This window comes from Arachis hypogaea, chromosome 15 (genome assembly GCF_003086295.3).
Source record: "Arachis hypogaea cultivar Tifrunner chromosome 15, arahy.Tifrunner.gnm2.J5K5, whole genome shotgun sequence".
Classification (NCBI taxonomy): domain Eukaryota; kingdom Viridiplantae; phylum Streptophyta; class Magnoliopsida; order Fabales; family Fabaceae; genus Arachis; species Arachis hypogaea.
Window position 1 is genome coordinate 95259154 of NC_092050.1, and position 23807 is coordinate 95282960.

Here is a 23807-nt window from a genome sequence, read left to right on the forward strand (position 1 = left end):
ACAACAACTAAAACTAGGTGTACTGGAACACTCGTAAAAACATCTCTAAAAATTATTTTCTGAGCTACTAGCATAAATGACATTAGTAACATATTTATTATGAGAATATAACATGTATAATGAGGCCTTAGCATTGCTAAATTCATCAGAGAGTGCTGGTGCTAAGCTGCACCAGTAAACCGTAAACCCGGTTAAACCAATTTTCTGTTATTAAGAAAAACAGACCAGGTAACCTTATAATATCATTCAAGCATTTTCTAATACTAATATAATGATAATATTATACTATTATCTCTCTCCTCTCATGAATCGAGTCCGGTTTGTCAAACAGAGACTATTTACGAAAATCAAAATCAAAACTGCCAACCGATACGGTTCAAAAACTAGGTTCTTCCTGATTGCATTATCAAGCTTGCCTCAGAGGAGGTTCTAGCTTAAGGATGACATAATGATAATGAGTATTGAGATGCTTGATTATATAACAGAGGTGTTCCCTTTACTGATCTTCCGGAGAAACCCGTACTTTCAGAAAAGATCTCATATACTCGAAAATTAGGGTTGTTACATTCTACCCTCCTAAAAGAAAATTTTGCCCTCAAAATTTTAGTTACCTAGGAATATATGCGGGTAATTATCTTTCATCTTATCTTCCAGTTCCCAAGTGTGCTCTTCTTCTCCTCTTGGTTCCCAAGCTACTTTAACTAAGCGAACAACTTTGCCTCTTAGCTGCTTATCACTTCTTTCTACTATCTGAACCGGTGATGCTTGATATGTCAAATCATTTCATAACTGTACTGTCTCTGGTTGTAAAACATGACTCTTGTCGGGAATATATTTCTTAAGTTGCGAGACATGAAGAACATCATGAAGGTTTGATAAATAAGGAGGAAGGACTATTTGATAAACTACTAGACCAACTCTTTTAAGTATTTGGAAAGGTTCTATGTATCGTGGGTTAAGCTTTTTAGTCTTAAGGGCTCTACCTATTCCAGTAATTGAGGTTACTTCTAGAAAGACACGGTTTCCGTCACTAAACTCTAAGGGTCTACGTCTATTATCGGCATAGCTCTTTTGACGACTTTGTGCTGTCTAGATCTTCCGACGAATCTCCTTTATCTTCTCAGTAGTTTCCTACACTAAGTTTGGACCTAAGATACTAGCTTCTCCATCGTCATTCCAACACAATGGTGTCCGACATCTTCTTTCATAGAGAGCTTCATATGGTGCCATCCCGGTACTTTGTTGGTAATTGTTGTTGTAGACGAACTCGACCAACGGCAAATATTTATCCCAACCGCCTTGGTTACCCATCACACAAGATCTTAGCATGTCTTCCAATGTCTGTATTGTCCGCTCTGATTATCCATCTATCTGAGGATGGTATGCTATACTCGAGTGCAATTCTATTTCCAACACTTTCTGAAAAGCTCCCCAAAATCTAGTAGTAAACCTTGAAACTTGATCTGAGACAATTTACGAAGGTATCCCATGTAGTCGTACGATTTCTTGAATATATATTCGTTCCAGCCTTTCTAAAGTATAGTCAACTCGAATCGGAAGGAAGTGCGCTGACTTTGTCAACCTGTCCACAATTACCCAGATGGCATCGTGTCCTATTGAGGTCCTTGGCAGTCCCGTGACAAAATCTATAGTAATCTGCTCCCATTTCCATTGTGGTATTTCTAAGGGTTGCAGGATTCTTGACAGTTTTTGATGTTCCACCTTCATCTTCTGGTAGGTTAAACATTTTGAGACATAATCAGCTACTTCTTTCTTTAAGCCCGGCCACCAGAACATTTGTTTCAAATCTCGATACATCTTTGTCACTCCAGGATGCATAGAAAATCTACTTTGGTGAGCTTCAACAAGAATCTTTTGTCGCAATTCTCCAGAGTTAGGCACACAAATTCTGTTCTTGTACCTCTATAGGCCACTACGATCCTATCTCACAGCTTCTTCAACTCTGCAAGCAATGGTGACATCCAGTACAGTGCTATGGAAATCGGTCCGGCTCCAGGTACTAGATCAATGCTGAATTCTGTCTCTCGCTGAGGAGGAGACTCAGGTATGTCGTCCAAGAAAACATCAGGAAATTCCTTCACCATTTGGATTCATTCTAAGCTTAATTCACTATCATTCGAGCTAGCCGCTAACAGAACATACCCCTCACAATCACTCCCACATAAGGTAACCCTTACAGAATTCAGATATAAGGTGTAGGACAGAAATGGTTTAGTACATAGACTATCAGATGGAATAATAGCAGTTCTTTTAAAATAATCAAGAAAAATATGATACTTAGGTAACCAATCTAATCCTAAAATAACTTCTAAACCACATAGAGGCAAACAGATTAGATCGTGTATAAAAGTCCTGTTCCTAATAGCGAATGGTACTTGCAGGCACACTAAACTGGTCAAAGCATTTTGGGATGCAGGTGTATGGACAGTCAAGTAAAATTCAATTTAAAGAAAAATAATCCTAACTCGTGAGCAATAGTTAGAGAAATAAAGAATACGATGCACCCAAATCATACAGTACAGTTAGAAATCGATTCTTGACATAACACTGACCTTGAATGAGGGCGTCCGATTGCACAACATCGTCAATAGTCATAGCAAACACTCGTCCTTATTGTTGGGTTCTGACTGGATTTTGAGTAAATCCCTTTGGACAATCCTTGGCAATATGTCCAAGTTCTCCACAAGCATAGCAGTTAGATGATCCAAACTGGCAAGACCTGTTATCATGCTCTTTTCCACATTGCTTACATACAGTGTTTATGTAAGCCTGATGGGCTCGTTCACCATTGCCTTGCCTTGCTTTACCTCCATTCTTACCCGTACGACGAGCAGTAATGTTACCAACTTGTAGATTCTTATGTTGTCGTATGCCACGCGCTTTAAGATGCACCCTTCTCCCAGCTGCCTGATGATTACTAAGACGCCTTGGTGGAAATCCTTGGTGACTCACCTTGGCCACAATCACTTTCTTAATACATTCTTCCACTAACTTTCTCTTGTTGACTAATTCAGCAAAATTACGTATCTCCTGCGAAACTATTGAACTCATCAGATCATCACGAAGGCCTCCTTCAAACTTCAAGCATTTCCATTCTTCAAAGTCAACAGGATTCCCTTGACAGATCCTAGAGAAACGACATAAGTCTTCGAAATTATGAGCATACTCAGCAACAGTCAAATCTCCTTGCCTCAGCTGCATAAGCTATATCTCTTTAGCATCACGCACTGCTCTTGGGAAATATTTCTTGTAAAATTCATCTTTAAAAATATCCCAAGGAATGTCACCCTCATTATGTTGTAGCAGTCGCTGTATCCCCTGCCACCAGTACTCAGCTTCTCCCTCGAGCATATAAGTAGCAAACTCCACGTGTTGTCCTTCCAGAGCATGCTGCGCTCTCAGTGATCGTTCAATACCCCGAAACCAGTTATCAGCGTTAGTCGCAACGAGTGTACCCTTGAACTTAGTCGGATTAACCTTCAGAAAGGTCGCAAGGGTCATAGGTCTTTCAGGATGCCCTAGGTTATTCTCATCATTCCCACTATCTTCCCTATGCTCATTCTCCTTCCCGTTTTTCACTCCAAGACGATCAACAGCCCTAGCCACTGCTACTGCAGCCTCACGCACTGCCTCAGCTACAGCGTTCATAATAGTAATAAACGTTTCCTGTTCCCTCTCGTAGTTAACATTAGGAATTCCTTTCCATACGCCTCGTCTCTGTGAACCCATTGTAGTCCTATTCACACCAAACCATCATTGTTAAGGTGATCAGTCTTAACACTTCAAGTCAAGTGTGAACATTCCCAAAATGAAAACACAGAAACAATCATGCAACATATATCACTGGGATATCCTATACGCATGAGACACACAACAGAGTATGCAACGAAGCATAGTCAGTCCACTTCCCAGGCTCTACTGGGAACGAACCGCTCTGATACCAAATTGTAACGACCCAATTTTCAATATGTCTAGATCATACCAGAAACTGAGCGCTACCAATTTGTCTTCCTAATTATTATCTATTATTTATCACATGAGCCTGATTCGTTGTTAAACTCGTAGTTAATTTGCGTGGTACATTATTTTTTTTTTAAAACGTTTGGATTAATAGACAGAATCATTTATAATCAATTCACAAGTAATAAGAGATAAAACAGTTATAAACAACCACACAAAAATACGTCACAAGTAGTTGAAAACATTCGGTGATTTAGCCTTTATTAGCATATAGACTGTTAGTTAGAACACCCCTAGATATAGCTAAATAATATCTATATACATATATACACATACAACATCCCAGGTCCTGACCTATTCAAGAGGTCCCTAAGCTGGCACCTAGGCTAGCCTAGACTCTATACTCACCTAGTCCCTCTAAACTACTAAAGCGAGGGAAAGTACGTTCTAGGTCTTCAAAACTCAAGTCAAGTGGAACGTCATTAAAAGATAAAACATCATCTGCTACTCTTCTGCACGATCACACTTTTCCACAGGACGTCTCTCTGGTACCTCATGAAGTAGCCACACAATAGGAATCTCGTACACAGGATTTAGGTTAAAGTGCGCATACAAACAGGGTGCAGACGTTAGCTGGTCTCACAGTATATACATGTAAATAGAGAACGATATTCACCCTAGACCCAGAAGACTATCTAGAGCAGAATCATCTTCTTGCGAACGGTCATCAGCGAACTATGGTAAGGTACTCTTACTTCCATCTGAAGGGGGAAGGGAGAGAGAAGGGGTAAGAACTGGGGAGTTCTTAGTAGGGTCGGGGTTATTAGTTACGTTCATTAATTCTATGTTGTTTAGAAGACTATTAGCAGAATACAAGGAAGCAGTAATTAGAAAACACAGATAAGTAAAAAAGATAGAGAAAACAGATAGCAGAACACAAACAGAAGAATACAAGAAAATAACACAAACACAGAGAATGGAATACAAACAAGGAAAGCATACATTCATACCACAATCATAACAAAGGAAATGCGTAACCAAGTATGATGCATGTCTAGCCCTAGCGCAGGTAATGAGCTCATCTGTCGGTTACATACCCGCTCCCGACGTTACCCAGAGTCCTTTGACCAGGTAAGGCTTTCCTGTTGGCAATGTTCCTCGCAAGAGTCCTTTGACTTGTGAGGCAAACCACTGCAAGAGTCCTTTGACTTGCAGGGCGACACTAGCAACCCACTGCAAGAGTCCTTTGACTTGCATGGCGGAGCTAGTTAACTTATATCTGCCAAACACACTCACTGTAAGAGTCCTTTGACTTACAGGAGCACACACACACACTCACTGTAAGAGTCGTTTGACTTACAAGAGTATATGCCAGTTGTGTTTTCTCGATACCTCTGTAAGAGTCCTCTGACTTACAGAATAGCATTATAGCTAAGTATCCCAAGAAAGCACTCTAAGTGGTCGTACCACCATCTATCTGACTGCCTTCATGCAGCAGATCATCACATAATCATTCTCATTATCATCATTCATTATCATTCTCATTATTCATCATCACTTTCACATTCTTATGCAGTACCTCTTTCTTTCTCTGTATCTCTTTACTCTGTTTTAATTATTCTGTTCTCTGCATCTCTTTTCTCTTCTCTAATTACTCTTTTCATCTGTATCTATATTACTCTTTTTTTCTTTATCTCTTTACTTTACTCTGGTTACTCTGTTTTCTGTGTTTCTCTACTCTGCTATAATTTCTCTGCTTAACGTATGTATTTAAAGTTTATGTAAATTTCGGTATGAATAGTTAGCCTGTCCCAAGTATAGGTTCATTAAGTCTATACTGAAACAGTTTAACTTTTCATATTATACCTAACCCTAGTCGCAACTCAGGTACTAACTAAGTTGCCCTAGTTCGTTCACTAGTCTCTGTCTGTTTTTCTATCGTTAAAACTTTACAGACTTTTCTTTGGTGTTTATCTTTTCTTTAACTTTTTATCTTTTATTTATCTTTACCTCACTAATATGTTCTTACCACTCCCTAGGTGTTTTATGAAGGTAATTATGAGATTCTGCGCTTAAAGTTGTCTCTCTAAAACTTTTACAGAAAACTGCCTTTTTCGCATTATTTTATTATTTTTATTAAAATATTAATTTTAATTAAATATTATTATTTAATATTTTATTATTATTTATTATTTTATCACTAAATTTTTGAAAATTACCCCACTTTAACTTTTAACCTTTAAAATTCACTTTTTACCACCCGTAACTTTTAATATTTCTACTTTTACCACCCTAACTTTCAGAAATTACCAAATAACCCCTCAAACCCCAAAATAATTACTTCCTTGCCCTTTTTAACATCTAAAAGGTGTTCTTCATTGTTATTCACCACACTCAAAGTGTTCTTCATGTTCTTCATAAATTCTTCAGATTCTTTCTCTGTTTTTACCCGTTTTTCAATCTTTTCAGCAACCGATTTTTACCATAATTCAAAATAAAATTGCAGCCACTAAAACCCCATCTTTTCTACATGATTTCAACACCAATTTAACCTCAATTTAAGCTTAGGGTTTCGTTTTTCCAGCTGCCCAAGAACATGAACTTTAAAGCTTGAATTTCATCTAATTTCATCAAAATTTCACCAAATTTTCACCAAGAATCAATCATATATGCAACACAATTTTTAGCACAGCCAAATAATACAACATTCACACAACTCAAACACAAATAATCAAGATTAATTTCGTGACACCCTACCTGGTTTTGCTGTTCCTAATTCAGTTAGACTTTCAGGTGGTCCTTAAGCACTTTTTCCTCCTAAATCACATCAAGAACAACTTTAAATCCAAAAACTCTCAACTGACCAAATCTCACTCAGTATTCTAGGAAGAGATATCTCACCTTAGACTTGCTGGAAATTCACGTTTCTTGGCCCTCAAGTCAAGTTAAACATGATTCCTAAGGAAGAACATCAAGAAAACACATGTTTTGCATGGTTTTCCTTGAAAACCGAATTCAAATGGGAGACAGACAGCCATCTCACCTTATTTCCATCCTTAATAAGTTACATGGTTATGTAGAGGAAGAAGAGAGGATCATTTTGGTGAAAACGGAGTTTTGGTTTGAGTTTTAGTTCAGAAGAAATCAAGCTTTGAAGATTAAGTGTTCATGAAAGTTTCTCTCTTTTCTCTCTTGTTATTTTCGGCCAAAATGATGAAATGAGACAGCCTTGGAGGTCTTGGGGGTGTAAGGTGAGTTGTGATTGGTTGGCTTGGAGGTGGATTAAAATAATATTAAAATATCTCTGGTGTACAACAACTAAAACTAGGTGTACTGGAACACTCGTAAAAACATCTCTAAAAATTATTTTTTGAGCTACTAGCATAAATGACACTAGTAACATATTTATTATGAGAATATAACATGTATAATGAGGCCTTAGCATTGCTAAATTCATCAGAGAGTGCTGGTGCTAAGCTGCACCAGTAAACCGTAAACCCGGTTAAACCGATTTTCTGTTTTTAGCAAAAACAGACCAGGTAACCTTATAATATCATTCAAGCATTTTCTAATACTAATATAATGATAATATTATACTATTATCTCTCTCCTCTCATGAATCGAGTCCGGTTCGTCAAACAGAGACTATTTACGAAAATCAGAATCAAAACTGCCAACCGATACGGTTCAAAAACTAGGTTCTTCCCGATTGCATTATCAAGCTTGCCTCAGAGGAGGTTCTAGCTTAAGGATGACATAATGATAATGAGGATTGAGATGCTTGATGATATAACAGAGGTGTTCCTTTTACTGATCTTCCGGAGAAACCCGTACTTTCAGAAAAGATCTCATATACTCAAAAATTAGGGTTGTTACACACATCACAAGACACCAAACTTAAAAATTTTTAATGTTTAGACACTATGAATTCGAAAATACATATGAAAAACAAGAAAAGACACAAAACAAGAAAAATTACAAGATTAAACAAAGAAAATCATCAAGAACAACTAGAAGATTAAGAAAGAACACAATGCATATATTTTTGAAAATTTAAGAAAATTTAAAAAGATACAATTGATACCAAACTCAAAATTTGACACAAGACTCAAACAAGAAACACAAAATTTTTTTGTTTTTATGATTTTATTAATTTTTTTGTATTTTTCGAAATTATTTTGACAAAAGAAAATAAAGAAATTCAAAATTTTTAATAAGAATTCCAGGATTCGTGCAATGTTAGTCTAAAGCTTCAGTCCAAAAGAATTAGACATGGCCAAATGCCCAGCCAAGCTTTAGCAAAGCATTACATACAACAGCCAAATTGATAGGAATCCAAAGGCTCCTGCAATGATAAGTGGAAACCTCAGTCCAAAAGATTAGACATGGCTTAACAGCCAGCCAGGCTTCAACATATCTTATAAAACTCTAGAATTCATTCTTAAAAATTCTGAAGAACAAATATAAATTTTAATTTTTTTTTTTGAATTTTTTGAAAACTGAAAGAATTTTTTTTTGTTTTTTTTTTCGAAAATAAAAAGCTTAAACATAAAATAAAATTACCTAATCTAAGCAACAAGATGAACCGTGAGTTGTCCCAACATGAACAATCCCCGGCAACGGTGCCAAAAACTTCATGCACGAAATTGTGATTCACATTTTTCACAACTCCGCACAACTAACCAGCAAGTGCACTGGGTCGTCCAAATAATACCTTACGTGAGTAAGGGTCGATCCCATGGAGATTGTCGGCTTGAAGCAAGCTATGGTCATCTTGTAAATCTCAGTCAGGCGGATTCAAATGGTTCTAAGGTTTAGATAATTAAAAGATAAATAAAACATAGAATAAAATAAAGTTACTTATATAATTCATTGGTGGGAATTTCAGATAAGCATTTGGAGATGCTTTGCTGCTTCTGAACCTCTGCTTTCCTATTGTCTTCTTCCAATCATGCGTGCTCCCTTCCATGGTAAGCTGTATGATCCTCTCGGATGAAAAATAGCAGGTACGATCTCTGCACGGCTAATCAACTGTCAGATTTCTCGTCTCAGATGAAAAATACCAAGTACAGGTACCGCACGGCTAATCATCTATCGGTTCCCGCTAGCGTCGGAATAGGACCCTTGTCCTTTTGCACACTGTCACTGTGCCCAACATTCGCAAGTTTGAAGCTCGTCACAGTCATCCCTTCCCAGATCCTACTCGGAATACCACAGACAAGGTTTAGACTTTTTGGATCTCAGGAATGGCTGCCAATTGGTTCTAGCCTATACCACGAAGATTCTAATATCACAGACTCGGTCCGTGTATTAGAGACCCAAGAGATACGCACTCAAGCTGTCGCCCAATGACTATGTTGAGCTCAGATAGAACGGGAGTGGTTGTCAGGCATGCGTTCATAGGTTTGAGAATAATGATGAGTGTCACGGATCATCATATTCTCTATATTGAAGTACGAGTGAGTATCTTAGAATAGAATCAAGCGTGATTGGTGCACGAAATTGTGATTCACACTTTTCACAACTCCGCACAACTAACCAGCAAGTGCACTGGGTCGTCCAAGTAATACCTTACGTGAGTAAGGGTCGATCCCACGGAGATTGTTGGCTTGAAGAAATCTATGGTTATCTTGTAAATCTTAGTCAGGAAATCAATTATGATTATCAGTTTGAATTGCAAAAAATAAGAGAGCATGAAATAAATACTTGTTATGCAGTAATGGAGAATATGTTGGAGTTTTGGAGATGCTTTGTCTTCTGAATCTCTGCTTTCCCCCTGTCTTCTTCTTCACGCACGCAAGGTTCCTCCTATGGCAAGCTATGTGTTGGTGGATCACCGTTGTCAATGGCTACCATTCGTCCTCTCAGTGAAAAGGGTCCAGGTGCGCTGTCACCGCACGGCTAATCATCTATCGGTTCTCACTCCTACTGGAATAGGATCCATTGATCCTTTTGCGTCTATCACTACGCCCAACCTTTGTGAGTTTGAAGCTCGTCACAGTCATTCAATCCCTGAATCCTACTCAGAATACCACAGACAAGGTTTAGACTTTCCGGATTCTCAAGAATGCTGCCAATGGATTCTAACTTATACCACGAAGATTCTGATTAAGGAATCCAAGAGATATTCATTCAATCGAAGGTAGAACGGGAGTGGTTGTCAGGCACGCGTTCATAGATTGAGAATGGTGATGAGTGTCACGGATCATTGATAAACCCCATTTTGAAGGTTTATCTTGTATCGATTTCAGGGTTTTTATCAATGATTCTACACGCTTTTCATATGAAAATACAAGACTTTGTGTTCCTTTCCTAACTTTTGCCTCATGGATGAAAACATGCTTATTTTGCACTAACTTAGATACATTTCTAATCTCCTCTTGATGCCGTTCGATGCCGTGACCTGTGTGTTAAGTGGTTTCAGAATATAGGGCAGGGATGAACCGGAAGAGAGAAGGAGAATGGGCGCGAAGGAAAGGAGCATGAGAAATTGAGCTTTGGAAACTTCAGCAAGGGCGCGTGCGCGTACTTGGCGCGCCCTCGTGGATTGCGCAGCTAGAAGTCAAAGCCAGAAGCCAAGCCACGAGCCGGCTTGTGTAGCGGCTGGGCCATAACCCCCATGGGCGCGCACGCGTACGCTGTGCCTCCGCTCACATTGCAAGATGCCCCAGTGGCGCGCACGCGTGCTCTGCGCGTACGCGCCGATGCTCGAACATGATTTTTTTTAGAAGTCACGTGACCTGGGCGTGGAGACAGTTGGAGATCTCATCTTGGGGGAAGTGCCTTGGCGGGAAGAGCTTAAGAAGACCAAGGGTTGAAGGGTTAAGGACTTTTTGGCTCATTTTAGATGGTTCTAGATTTTTTTGGCTATTGTTGGTTACACTCTTGGGTAGAGAGAGAGAGGGAGATTCCAAGCTCTCACTAGGGTTCATCTTCATCCATTTTCTGAATTTCGAATCACACTTTGGTGAGATCCATTGCAATTCTCAATTCATTTGTTCATGTTATAGATCTTCTTCTCCAATCTCAATTAGTGCTTGTAATTGCTCAATCCTCATAGATCCTAGATTCAACTTTGTAGTTTTGAATTTTTTTCAATTTCTTGAGAAGTTCATTTCAATTGTTGTTCTTTGTTAATTGTTGTTAGTTCCTTGTGTTGAAGCACTTTCAATTCTACTTCCTTCTCATTTTTTTACTATGCATTTTTCCCTTGCTCATCAATTGTTTGATAAAATGCCAACATTAGTTATGGAGTAAAAGTTTCTTACTTGGCATAGGGTTTGAGTCATTAGAAAGAGTTGAATAGTTTATGTTAATTGTTGATTTGGAATTAGAAATTGCTAATTGACTTGGAGTGCACTAAAGCTAGATTTCCCTAAGGTGAAAACTAGGACTTGTGACTCAAGTTAGTTACTCTCATTTGACTTTCCTCTATACCTAGGGTTTAACTAAATGAAGCAAGGCCTAATTGTTGTCATTATTGACCAGACTATAAGAATAGAATTTCTAATGCCAACCCTAGGCCAAGTCTTCTAAAAATTGATTGCTTGTTTGCCATTTATTTTGCTAAACCTTCAAAAGAACCACAACAAGGCTTCATAACCGATAAGATGCATGCTCTAGCAATTCCAAGGGAGGACGACTCGGGGGACTAGTACTCTCGGTTATAGATTGTAGGATTGTTTGATGCGAAGTTTGAATGTCGATTAGACTATACTCACGATTATATCCATTATTGAATTCTATATCGGCATGATAAATTTCGTTTATCAAAATGGCACCGTTGCCGGGGATATTGCTTAGTGTGCCATGTTATTGCTTAGAGTAGTTATGTGTGCATGTATATAGTTGCATCTTTTTGTGATTCTTTGTTCAAGTGACTAACCCCTCATTGTTACCATGAATTTCACTTCCCCTTCATTGCATGACGCGTTCACAACTGAATCCGAGCTTAGTCCCCTTTAATCCGGAAATAGAACGAACTTTATTTCATATTAGACAAGCTCAGAAGTGGTTAAGGTTTGGACAAGGTGAAGATGTTTTCACCACCTCAACCACCTTACTAAAAGTGAACATTGAACCGTCACTCAACGAAGGCAATAATCATTCTCCCATCAAAATCACTAACAATTCTTTTCTTGTTTTAGGTACTAACGCCATGGATGCTCCGAAGAGAGTTACTATCAAGGAAGCGGGTGCACCGGATTATGTCCTTCAACCCCTTCATGTAACTCACCCCAATTTGAATGCAAACTTTGAACTCAAGACCGCTTTGATCAACCTCCTACCCAAATTTCATGGGCTTCCCGCACAAGACCCTATTCGACATCTCAAGGACTTTCATCGTATATGCTCAACAACAAGACGGAAAGGATCCGATGAGGTTGCTATATGGTTGTTTGCTTTCCCTTTCTCTCTTGAGGACAAGGCTAAAGAATGGTTCTACACTTTATCTAGTGAAGTCACCTCTGATTGGGACTTGCTTAGACGAGGATTCTTGGATAAATTCTTGCCCCCGGAGAAGATGGATATGCTAAGGAAGGAAATGTCTTGTATTGTACAAGGTGAAACGGAACCACTGTACGAGTATTGGGAACAGTTTCGTAAGCTACTAGACGCATGCCCTAATCACATGCTTGACACTCAAGTATTGCTTGGATACATATGTCAAGGAATGCGAGAACAAGATAGAACCCTCTTGGACACCTCTAGCAATGGTTCTTTGTCTAAATATAAAACAGCGGAGGAGGCATGGCAACTTTTCATTGACTTAGCCGAATCCAATCAACATATGAGACGAAGAGTCAACCGCCCAAGAACCGTGAATGAGGTATCCACTAGTAGTGAAACCACCACTCTAACCAAATCCTTGAGTGAAATGACATCCGTCTTAAGGCAACTCCAATTGAGCCAACCTCAACCTCAACCTCAACCTCAACCTCAACCATATCAACAACACTCCACCCCCTCAACAACACAATCAACAATTGGTCCCTCAAAAAGTGTGTGGCATTTGTTCTTGCCATTCCCACTACACGGATGAGTGCCCAAGCCTTCAAGAGGACAACACTTTGGCGGCTACCCACAATTTCTATGACCGCCCAAATCAAGGGTACGACCAAGGCGGTAATCCTAACCAAGGGCACCCTTATCAAGGAGGAAGCTACAATCAAGGGAGTGGGTACCACAATCATATTTGGAGAGACAATCATCAACAAGGAAATAGGGAAAACAACAACAATGGAGGAGGTCAAAGATCGAACAACAATTCACAAAACCGGCCACCATACAACCAAAACAACCCACCATACAACCAACAAAACCAACAAAGAAACTACCAAACATACTAACCACCACATCAAAGACCACCACCCAACCAATCACAAGCTCCTCAACTCACATATCCAACCGCCCCCTCCAACCAAGATGAAACACTCCGGACCATTATCCAAGGCCAAAAGGAACTACAAAACACACTTGCTTCCGATCTCACCGGCCTCACCTCTACACTACAAGCTCTTCTTGCACGAATAGACACATCATCAAATTCCACTCCTCAACCCCCAATCCAAAGCGTCATTCCCTCTCAACCTTAACCCAATCCTAAGGGGGGCATCAATGCCATCACCCTGAGATCCGGAACACAATTAAAAGAGAAGGGAGCAAAGGATTCAAATCCCATCACAATCACTCAAGAGGAGGAGAGAATAGATATAGAAGAGGTAGTGGAAAAGAAGACACCACAAGTCATAGTTGAGGATGAAACTTAACCAACAAAAGAGACCCCCAAGACTAAGAGAACCTTGGAAGAAGAAATTGCTCAACCACTCCCATTTCCAACACTTGCAAAGAAAGCTAGGAAGCGCATAGAACTCGACCCCAAAATGGTAGAAATGTTCAAGAAAGTTGAGGTAACCATCCCCCTCTTTGATGCTATCCATCAAGTCCCTAGATATGCAAAATTCCTTAAAGATCTATGCATGAACAAGGATAGAATTCTTGAATTGGAAACCATCCCATTGGGGAGTTCTATTTCCGCTTTAATGGGAGCATTGCCCGAGAAGTGTGATGATCCGGGCCCTTGTATGGTCACTTGCACCGTCAATGGAGTTCAATTCGTAGATTGTATGTGTGACCTCGGAGCATGTGTTAGCATCATGCCTCTCTCCATCTACCGGGTATTGAAGTTACCACCACTAAAAAGGTCGACGGTAAGATTTGTCCTAGCGGATAAAAGCATAATAACCGTGACGGGTGTTGTGGAAGATGTATTGGTAAATATCAAAGGGTTGGTATTTCTGATTGACATCTATGTCCTTGAAATGCCATCAAGTGAAACCGAGAGAGCATCATCCATCCTACTTGGAAGACTATTTTTGAGAACTTCTAGATTTAAGCTAGATGCTTACTCGGGAACATACTCATTTGAGATAGATGGGAGAGTCGTAAGTTTTAGCCTAGAAGAAGTAATGAAGCATCCACCGGAAAATCACTCTCTATTCCGGTGTGACCCAATTGACAACATTGTTGCTGAAGTGCACCTTGCAAAGTTAGATGAGAAGTACATGATTGAAGAGGCAAATGAAGATCCAAGCAAATTAAACACCACACACCATACAAACCATCCGGAAACTCAAACATCAAATCATGACAAGAAGATGGAATTGAAGCCACTACCCCCCCCCCCACCTAAGGTACTCATATCTTGATGAAGCCCAAAAGCTCCCCGTGATAATCGCACAAGAGCTAACTCCTCAACAAGAAGAAAAGTTGTTAGAGGTATTGAGAAAAAATAGAAGGGCAATCGGGTGGAGTTTGGCGGATCTAGTGGGAATAAGCCCCCAAGTATGCGAGCACCGCATATTCCTTGAAGAAGGAGCAAGACCGGTCCGACAACCTCAAAGGAGACTTAATCCAACCATTCTTGAGGTGGTGAAAAAAGAGGTCACTCGGCTACTTGAAGCGGACATCATCTATCCTATCTCGGATAGCGAGTGGGTAAGCCCGGTCCAAGTGGTGCCAAAGAAATCCGGGGTGACCACAATCAAAAATGAAAGCGGTGAACTTATAGCAACAAGAGTGCAAAATTCTTGGAGAGTATGCATAGACTACCGAAGGTTGAATGCGGCCACAAGAAAAGACCACTTCCCACTACCGTTCATCGATCAAATGCTTGATCGACTAGCCGGTAAATCATATTATTGCTTTCTTGATGGTTACTCCGGATACTTCCAGATACACATTGCTCTAGAGGACCAAGAAAAAACATTTACTTGCTGATGCCAAGGCATCTTAGGCTAGTTTCACTAGCCTTTTTCTTTTATTTTTAGTTGTTTTATGCATTTTCTTGAGCCTTAAGTAATCATTTTGGGCCAAATAGTCATGCTTGTCTTAAATCATTCAACATGAAGATTTTGATGCAAATTCCATGAGTTTTTAGTTATATTCCTTGAAAGCTATGAATGGAAGAATTCTCATGAATTTTTGCAAGACTTTGATGCAATTGTTTGGATGATTTCAGGGAAGAAGAGGCTAGGCAAGGAAGCAACAAAATCAATAAAGGAAGCTTGAATATCACATGTGGAGTTTAAGTTCCAGTTTAAGCCTAAACTAGAGCTTAAACGCCAAAAATCATGAAGGATAAGAAATGCTGGAATTGAAGTTTAACCTCCAGTTTGACCTCAAACTGGAGGTTAAACGCCAGAATGAAAAGCCTCACCAAAGAAGCATTCCACGTTTAACCTCCAGTTTGACCTCAAACTGGAGGTTAAACGCCAGAATAATAATGCCACTCAGGAAGGAGTTCCACGTTTAACCTCCAGTTTGACCTCAAACTGGAGGTTAAACGTGTTCGACACCTCCAGGGCTACCATTCTAAGCTTCCACGTTTAACCTCCAGTTTGACCTCAAACTGGAGGTTAAACGTGTTCGACCTCCAGGGCTGCCCTTCCTTTATCCACGTTTAAGCTTCAGTTTAACCTTAAACTGAAGCTTAAACGTGTTATATGGAACAGCTTGACCATGCCTTCTTCAAACATAAATAACTTGAGCTACAAAACTCCAAATGAGGTGATTCAAAATGCATTGGAAAGAAGACATCTAGAGCTTTCCAAGAATATATGGCATGCATGGTGGATACTAAAAATTGAGGGAGAAAACAGCCCCGTAATGTGCATAGAAGAGCATAGTACCAACATGCAATCAGGCCAGCTGACCTCTTCACCTTCCATGGAGTATAACTCGAGTTGTAGAGATCCAATTGAGGTGCTTCCAGTTGCGTTAGAAAGCTGACATCCATAGCTTTCCAACGAGGTATAATAGTCTATATTTGGCATCAAATTGGCAAGGTTGACAAGAGAACAAAGTGACGACTCAAGAAAGGGGGGTGCAACATTTGAGTGTAGTTTAATGGATCATTATCCTTTTTGGATCAATTATGTCACTCAGCCCTTCAAGCAAGCAAGGCCCATCAACAACACCAAATCAAGGCCACAAGAATCATCTAGAATAGTTTATTTTCATTTGATTGTAATTTGCTTTGAATTTCATTTTCATTTTGTAATTTAGGGAGCCTATTTAAAGGCCTTAGTTTCTGCAATTGAGAGGGGGGGATTGAAGGGGAATCCAGCCCCTGAGGGGGACTTTGACTTTTATCTTTTCATTTTGGCTAGTTTTCATATCTTTGTAATTGAATTCAGAGCTATGACTCACTAAACCCCCTTTCATTGGGTTAGGGAGCTCTATTGTAATTCAATGAATCAATAATAGTTTATCTTCTTCTTCAATCTTTTCTCTTGAATTTTGTTAGAAAGCTTCTCGATCTAATTCCATTGAGTAGTTGTCTTGGGAAAGAAACTACTCATACTTGGAATCCTTCGGAGCCTTGGGAAAGGAATGGAGGATTCATGCTAGAGAAGCTTTCTCACAGTGGATTGGATTGGGGTTTGGATGGATATTGTGACATGTAATCCTACCAAATTGTGGTTCATGAAATTGTGTGGTATAATCAGTGATCAAGCATCATCTCTTCTTATGAACATTTAAACCAAGGGATTGGGAATTTGTTTGTTTTTAGAGAGCATTGGTGAGCCAAGGAATTGGGATCCAATCATATAAGATTGCCAAGCAAAATTCAATGAATGCATTGGTTGAGGAAGAGATATACATGTTTTGATTCGGAGATTTCAATATCTCCTAAACCCAATGAATTCCCCATTTCTGATTTCCACTTTCTCTTTACATTCTGCAACTCAATTCTTGCAATCACCCCCATTCCCTTTTAATTTCAGCAATTTACATTCTGCTCTTTAATTCATGCAAATTTAAGATTCCGCCATTTAATTTTCTTGTCATTTACTTTTCCCCGCCAATTTTACATTCCGCAATTCTCATCTCAAATCTTGATTCCGCTCAACTAGAACACACTTCTAATCCGAATTGCTCAATCAACCAATCCTTGTGGGATTCGACCTCACTCTATTGTGAGTTTTTACTTGACGATAACCGGTGCACTTGCCGGAAGGAATTTTGCCGATCGTGCAATTTCCTAAACGTAGCATAACTAGTTTATGTGCATCAAGTTTATGGCGCCGTTGCCGGGGATTGGTTTTCGATTGACTATTCTCCAATTGGAAGTTAACTAGATTGAGCAATTTTTCTTTTCTTTTGTTAATAGTTTTTGTTTCAGTTTATTTTTGCTAATTTCTGCAAATTTTAATTTGTTTTCTTTGCTTATTCACTTGTTAGCATACTAACCACTAGCTGTTTGTGATATTGCCTCACTATGGAATTTCCACTATCTTTGGATGAGTATTGTTTGAGACTGAGCACATTGCAAAAAAGAAAGGAGTATCCATCATCTTTTGGTCAATCAAAATTCATGAGAAACTCTCCACCACCACAGAATGATTCATGTTATTATGCTCATGGTGGGTGGGAGTATCAGGAACAGGAAACGGGGTACTTCCCAGAGCCACAAAATGGTCCATGTTTTGGTGAATTTGATCACTACTCAAGTTGTGGCTGGGAAGATCAAAACCAAAGAGATTTCACTTATTCACACCCCATTCATCAAGAGCCATCACCTCTGAATTATCCAACCTCACCTCCTAGTTTTACATATCCAAACTCTTCATCACTTGAGCATTTCTCAGCACAAAATTCCTTCTCAAATTCATACAATTCATTTCACTATCCACAAGACTCATTCCACTACACACAAGAGTCATACCACTACCAACACTCCAACCAAAGATCATACCAAGCCACACAAAACACTTACTCTCAACCACCATATCATGGCCAAAATAATCAACCTGCCCAACCTAATCTGAGCCAACAATTTCAAGATCAATTAAACAGGATAGAAGGAATGCTTGCAACCATGAGTCAAGACATAACCGATTTGAAAGGCTTTAAGGAAGAATTGATATCCAACTTACAAAATCAAGGTGCTGCCATTCAAAAGCTAGAAGCACAAATTGGATATCTATCAAAGCAAATCCCTACCCACAATTCTTCTAGTGATACCATGGCAAACCCAAGGGAGGAATCAGAAGAACAAGAAAGGGAGAAAGTCAATCAAGGGAGATCACACTCCAATGACACAGAGAGTTTCAAAGAGGAAGGGTTCATTGAACCACAAATTCAGGAAGCTTTTGATGAACAGGATACTCCAACTGTCCAACAACAACCAAGTTCTGAGATCAAGGATGTGAAGGCAGTAGAAACAAGCACCAAAATGAGGATTGTGACCGAGAAACAAAGGACCATATCCATGAAGAAGAGAAGGTCGAAGAACAATCCAACTCCTGAGCCAACAAGCAAGTTCACTCAAGCCAATCACAAGGGAAAGCTTGCTGGAAAGAAGCATTCACAACAAGGGGCACTAACTAGCTCCTTTATCCACTTGAAGTCATTCCTCTTAACAAACTGGAGGAAGAGGAAGAAAGTCAGGAACAGCATGTCAAGCTAATGACGTTAAAGAAGCGCTTGTTGGGAGGCAACCCAACCAAAGGTAGTTTTTCTTTTCTAGTTATTTCAATAAAAGAGTTAAGTAGATTTATCTGTATTGCAAGAAGCTAAGTTTGGTGTTGCACACCAAAACAATTCAAGGGTGAATGTGAGATTCTAAGTTTGGTGTTCCACCAAAAACTTCATTAAAAGCACATTTCTACCTCAGCATGACTAGTCACTAGCTCCAACCAATCAGGGAAACTACTTAAACAATAGTTTAATTTCTAGTTCATAGTTTCTTTTTCTAGTTCATAGTTATTTTCTTAATAAAAGCACATGAGGTTTTCTGCATATGATCCAAATTGCTGCATATGGCAAGGAACTAAGTTTGGTGTTCACACACCAATCTAAGTTCAGAGGCCTACAAACATACATGCATGCTAACCAATTCTCAAAGTGCTTGGGGAACAAGCAACTTCTAATAGCTTTGCAGGAAGACAATCAATCTCATGGAAGGAATATACATCATCATCAAAGAAAACACCAAGGCTAGGAAGGATGATGAACAACAAAGAAGATGCTAAAAGGTTGTATTGTCACTTAATTGCTTGTACTTTGAATTGCTGATATTTGAAGTTTGCATGCACCCCTGCTTTAAGTTTGAGTCATTGCAGTTTTTGTTTGTCTGTTTGTTTAATTTTCAAATAAGTGATAGTCTAAGTGTCTGGATAAACTTCACTTGCTTAAATGTATGCTTGCCATGCTTGTTCTGTTTCCATAAAATAAAAGAAATGTTTGAACAAAAGTAACTCAATTCCATTTGGTAAGAAATCAAATAAGATTAAGTGGTGGTATGCATGTTTGATTGAATAGTCAGCTCACTAAGAAATAAAGTTAGAATTGTCACTTTTAGTGGAAATTAGGATGCTGTCTATGGATCTTGATGAATAAATGTCTTTGGCCATGAAAAAGAAAGAAAAAGAAGAAGAAAAAGCCACTGAAAAAGGGCAACCAAAAAGCAAAAAAATTGAGAAAATAAGCTAGGCACCAATGGTTTGAACTTCTGAGACAAATGCCTGTGGTGTTTATGTATTAAGGATATGCTTGGATGAATAGGTTCTGAGGAGTGTTTCAACACTTGGTAACTTGGGTTAACTAACCCGGGATTATCAACCAAAAGTCCATTATCAAGAGCAACCTAAATACAAAACATTTAGTCACACAAAGAGGTGCTGGGTACCAATGTCTCAAGAAGAAATGTGAACTAAAATGCCTGTAGTGGATATGTGTAGTGCACTGATAAGAAAAAGAAAATGCCAAAGGCTTGTGCAACACATGACACTGAGCAACAAGGAGCAAATAAGCTCAAAGAAAAAGAAAAACAAAGAAAAGAAACTTGCCAAGGATATGTGAATAACAAGAGGCCATAGCAGTGTTTTAGTGGAAACATAAAAAGTGACATTCTTACCTAAGAAACAATAAAGTGATGCTGCAACAACTTTCTGCATGAACACCCCATTAATCAATGTCAATTACTTACTGATATGGCTAATGAATTTACTTTCTGTTTCATTCTTTCTTCTCAATAATTCAGAACTTGCTTGGGGACAAGCAAGGATTAAGTTTGGTGTTGTGATGCCAAGACATCTTAGGCTAGTTTCACTAGCCTTTTTCTTTTATTTTTAGTTGTTTTATGCATTTTCTTGAGCCTTAAGTAATCATTTTGGGCCAAATAGTCATGCTTGTCTTAAATCATTCAACATGAAGATTTTGATGCAAATTCCATGAGTTTTTAGTTATATTCCTTGAAAGCTATGAATGGAAGAATTCTCATGAATTTTTGCAAGACTTTGATGCAATTGTTTGGATGATTTCAGGGAAGAAGAGGCTAGGCAAGGAAGCAACAAAATCAATAAAGGAAGCTTGAATATCACATGTGGAGTTTAAGTTCCAGTTTAAGCCTAAACTAGAGCTTAAACGCCAAAAATCATGAAGGATAAGAAATGCTGGAATTGAAGTTTAACCTCCAGTTTGACCTCAAACTGGAGGTTAAACGCCAGAATGAAAAGCCTCACCAAAGAAGCATTCCACGTTTAACCTCCAGTTTGACCTCAAACTGGAGGTTAAACGCCAGAATAATAATGCCACTCAGGAAGGAGTTCCACGTTTAACCTCCAGTTTGACCTCAAACTGGAGGTTAAACGTGTTCGACACCTCCAGGGCTACCATTCTAAGCTTCCACGTTTAACCTCCAGTTTGACCTCAAACTGGAGGTTAAACGTGTTCGACCTCCAGGGCTGCCCTTCCTTTATCCACGTTTAAGCTTCAGTTTAACCTTAAACTGAAGCTTAAACGTGTTATATGGAACAGCTTGACCATGCCTTCTTCAAACATAAATAACTTGAGCTACAAAACTCCAAATGAGGTGATTCAAAATGCATTGGAAAGAAGACATCTAGAGCTTTCCAAGAATATATGGCATGCATGGTGGATACTAAAAATTGAGGGAGAAAACAGCCCCGTAATGTGCATAGAAGAGCATAGTACCAACATGCAATCAGGCCAGCTGACCTCTTCACCTTCCATGGAGTATAACTCGAGTTGTAGAGATCCAATTGAGGTGCTTCCAGTTGCGTTAGAAAGCTGACATCCATAGCTTTCCAACGAGGTATAATAGTCTATATTTGGCATCAAATTGGCAAGGTTGACAAGAGAACAAAGTGACGACTCAAGAAAGGGGGGTGCAACATTTGAGTGTAGTTTAATGGATCATTATCCTTTTTGGATCAATTATGTCACTCAGCCCTTCAAGCAAGCAAGGCCCATCAACAACACCAAATCAAGGCCACAAGAATCATCTAGAATAGTTTATTTTCATTTGATTGTAATTTGCTTTGAATTTCATTTTCATTTTGTAATTTAGGGAGCCTATTTAAAGGCCTTAGTTTCTGCAATTGAGAGGGGGGGATTGAAGGGGAATCCAGCCCCTGAGGGGGACTTTGACTTTTATCTTTTCATTTTGGCTAGTTTTCATATCTTTGTAATTGAATTCAGAGCTATGACTCACTAAACCCCCTTTCATTGGGTTAGGGAGCTCTATTGTAATTCAATGAATCAATAATAGTTTATCTTCTTCTTCAATCTTTTCTCTTGAATTTTGTTAGAAAGCTTCTCGATCTAATTCCATTGAGTAGTTGTCTTGGGAAAGAAACTACTCATACTTGGAATCCTTCGGAGCCTTGGGAAAGGAATGGAGGATTCATGCTAGAGAAGCTTTCTCACAGTGGATTGGATTGGGGTTTGGATGGATATTGTGACATGTAATCCTACCAAATTGTGGTTCATGAAATTGTGTGGTATAATCAGTGATCAAGCATCATCTCTTCTTATGAACATTTAAACCAAGGGATTGGGAATTTGTTTGTTTTTAGAGAGCATTGGTGAGCCAAGGAATTGGGATCCAATCATATAAGATTGCCAAGCAAAATTCAATGAATGCATTGGTTGAGGAAGAGATATACATGTTTTGATTCGGAGATTTCAATATCTCCTAAACCCAATGAATTCCCCATTTCTGATTTCCACTTTCTCTTTACATTCTGCAACTCAATTCTTGCAATCACCCCCATTCCCTTTTAATTTCAGCAATTTACATTCTGCTCTTTAATTCATGCAAATTTAAGATTCCGCCATTTAATTTTCTTGTCATTTACTTTTCCCCCCAATTTTACATTCCGCAATTCTCATCTCAAATCTTGATTCCGCTCAACTAGAACACACTTCTAATCCGAATTGCTCAATCAACCAATCCTTGTGGGATTCGACCTCACTCTATTGTGAGTTTTTACTTGACGATAACCGGTGCACTTGCCGGAAGGAATTTTGCCGATCGTGCAATTTCCTAAATCATAGCATAACTAGTTTATGCGCATCACTTGCCCCTTTGGAACGTATGCTTACAAATGTATGCCATTTGGCCTATGCAACGCACCGGCAACGTTTCAAAGATGCATGATGAGCCTATTTGCGGACTTTCTAGAGCAATGTATGGAAGTCTTCATGGACGACTTTAGCGTGTACGGTGATTCATTTGATCATTGCTTAGGTAACCTTGAAAAAGTCTTAAAGAGATGCACCAAAACAAACCTTGTCTTAAATTTTGAAAAGTGTCATTTCATGGTCAAACAAGGCATTGTTTTGGGGCACATAGTTTCAAAAGAAGGCATCTCCGTAGATCCAGCAAAAATAAATGTCATATCTAGTTTGCCTTACCCCTCCTCCGAGAGGGAAGTCCGTTCTTTTCTTGGACATGCAGGATTCTACCGGAGATTCATCAAAGACTTTAGCAAGGTAGCCCTACCTCTCTCTCGACTACTACAAAAGGACACTGAATTTGAGCTAAGCAAGGAATGTATGGAAGCATATGACAAACTCAAAGTGGCATTGACACAAGCTCCTATTGTGTGAGGACCGAATTGGGCTCAACCATTTGAAATCATGTGTGATGCTTCGAATTATACGATAGGAGCCGCGTTAGCACAACGCGAGGGTAAGATTCCCTATGTCATAGCTTATGCTTCAAAGACACTAGACGGATCCCAATCCAACTACACTACTACCGAGAAAGAACTCCTAGCTATTGTTTTTGCTTTGGACAAGTTCCGAGCCTATCTTCTTGGTTCCAAGGTAGTAGTGTTCTCGGATCACGCGGCACTAAAGTATTTGTTGGCCAAAAAGGAATCAAAACCGAGATTAATTCATTGGGTGCTTTTGTTACAAGAATTTGACTTGGAGATCAAGGATAGGAGTGGTTCCCAAAACTTAGTGGCGGACCATCTAAGTCGCCTCGAACACACAAACGACGACACCAC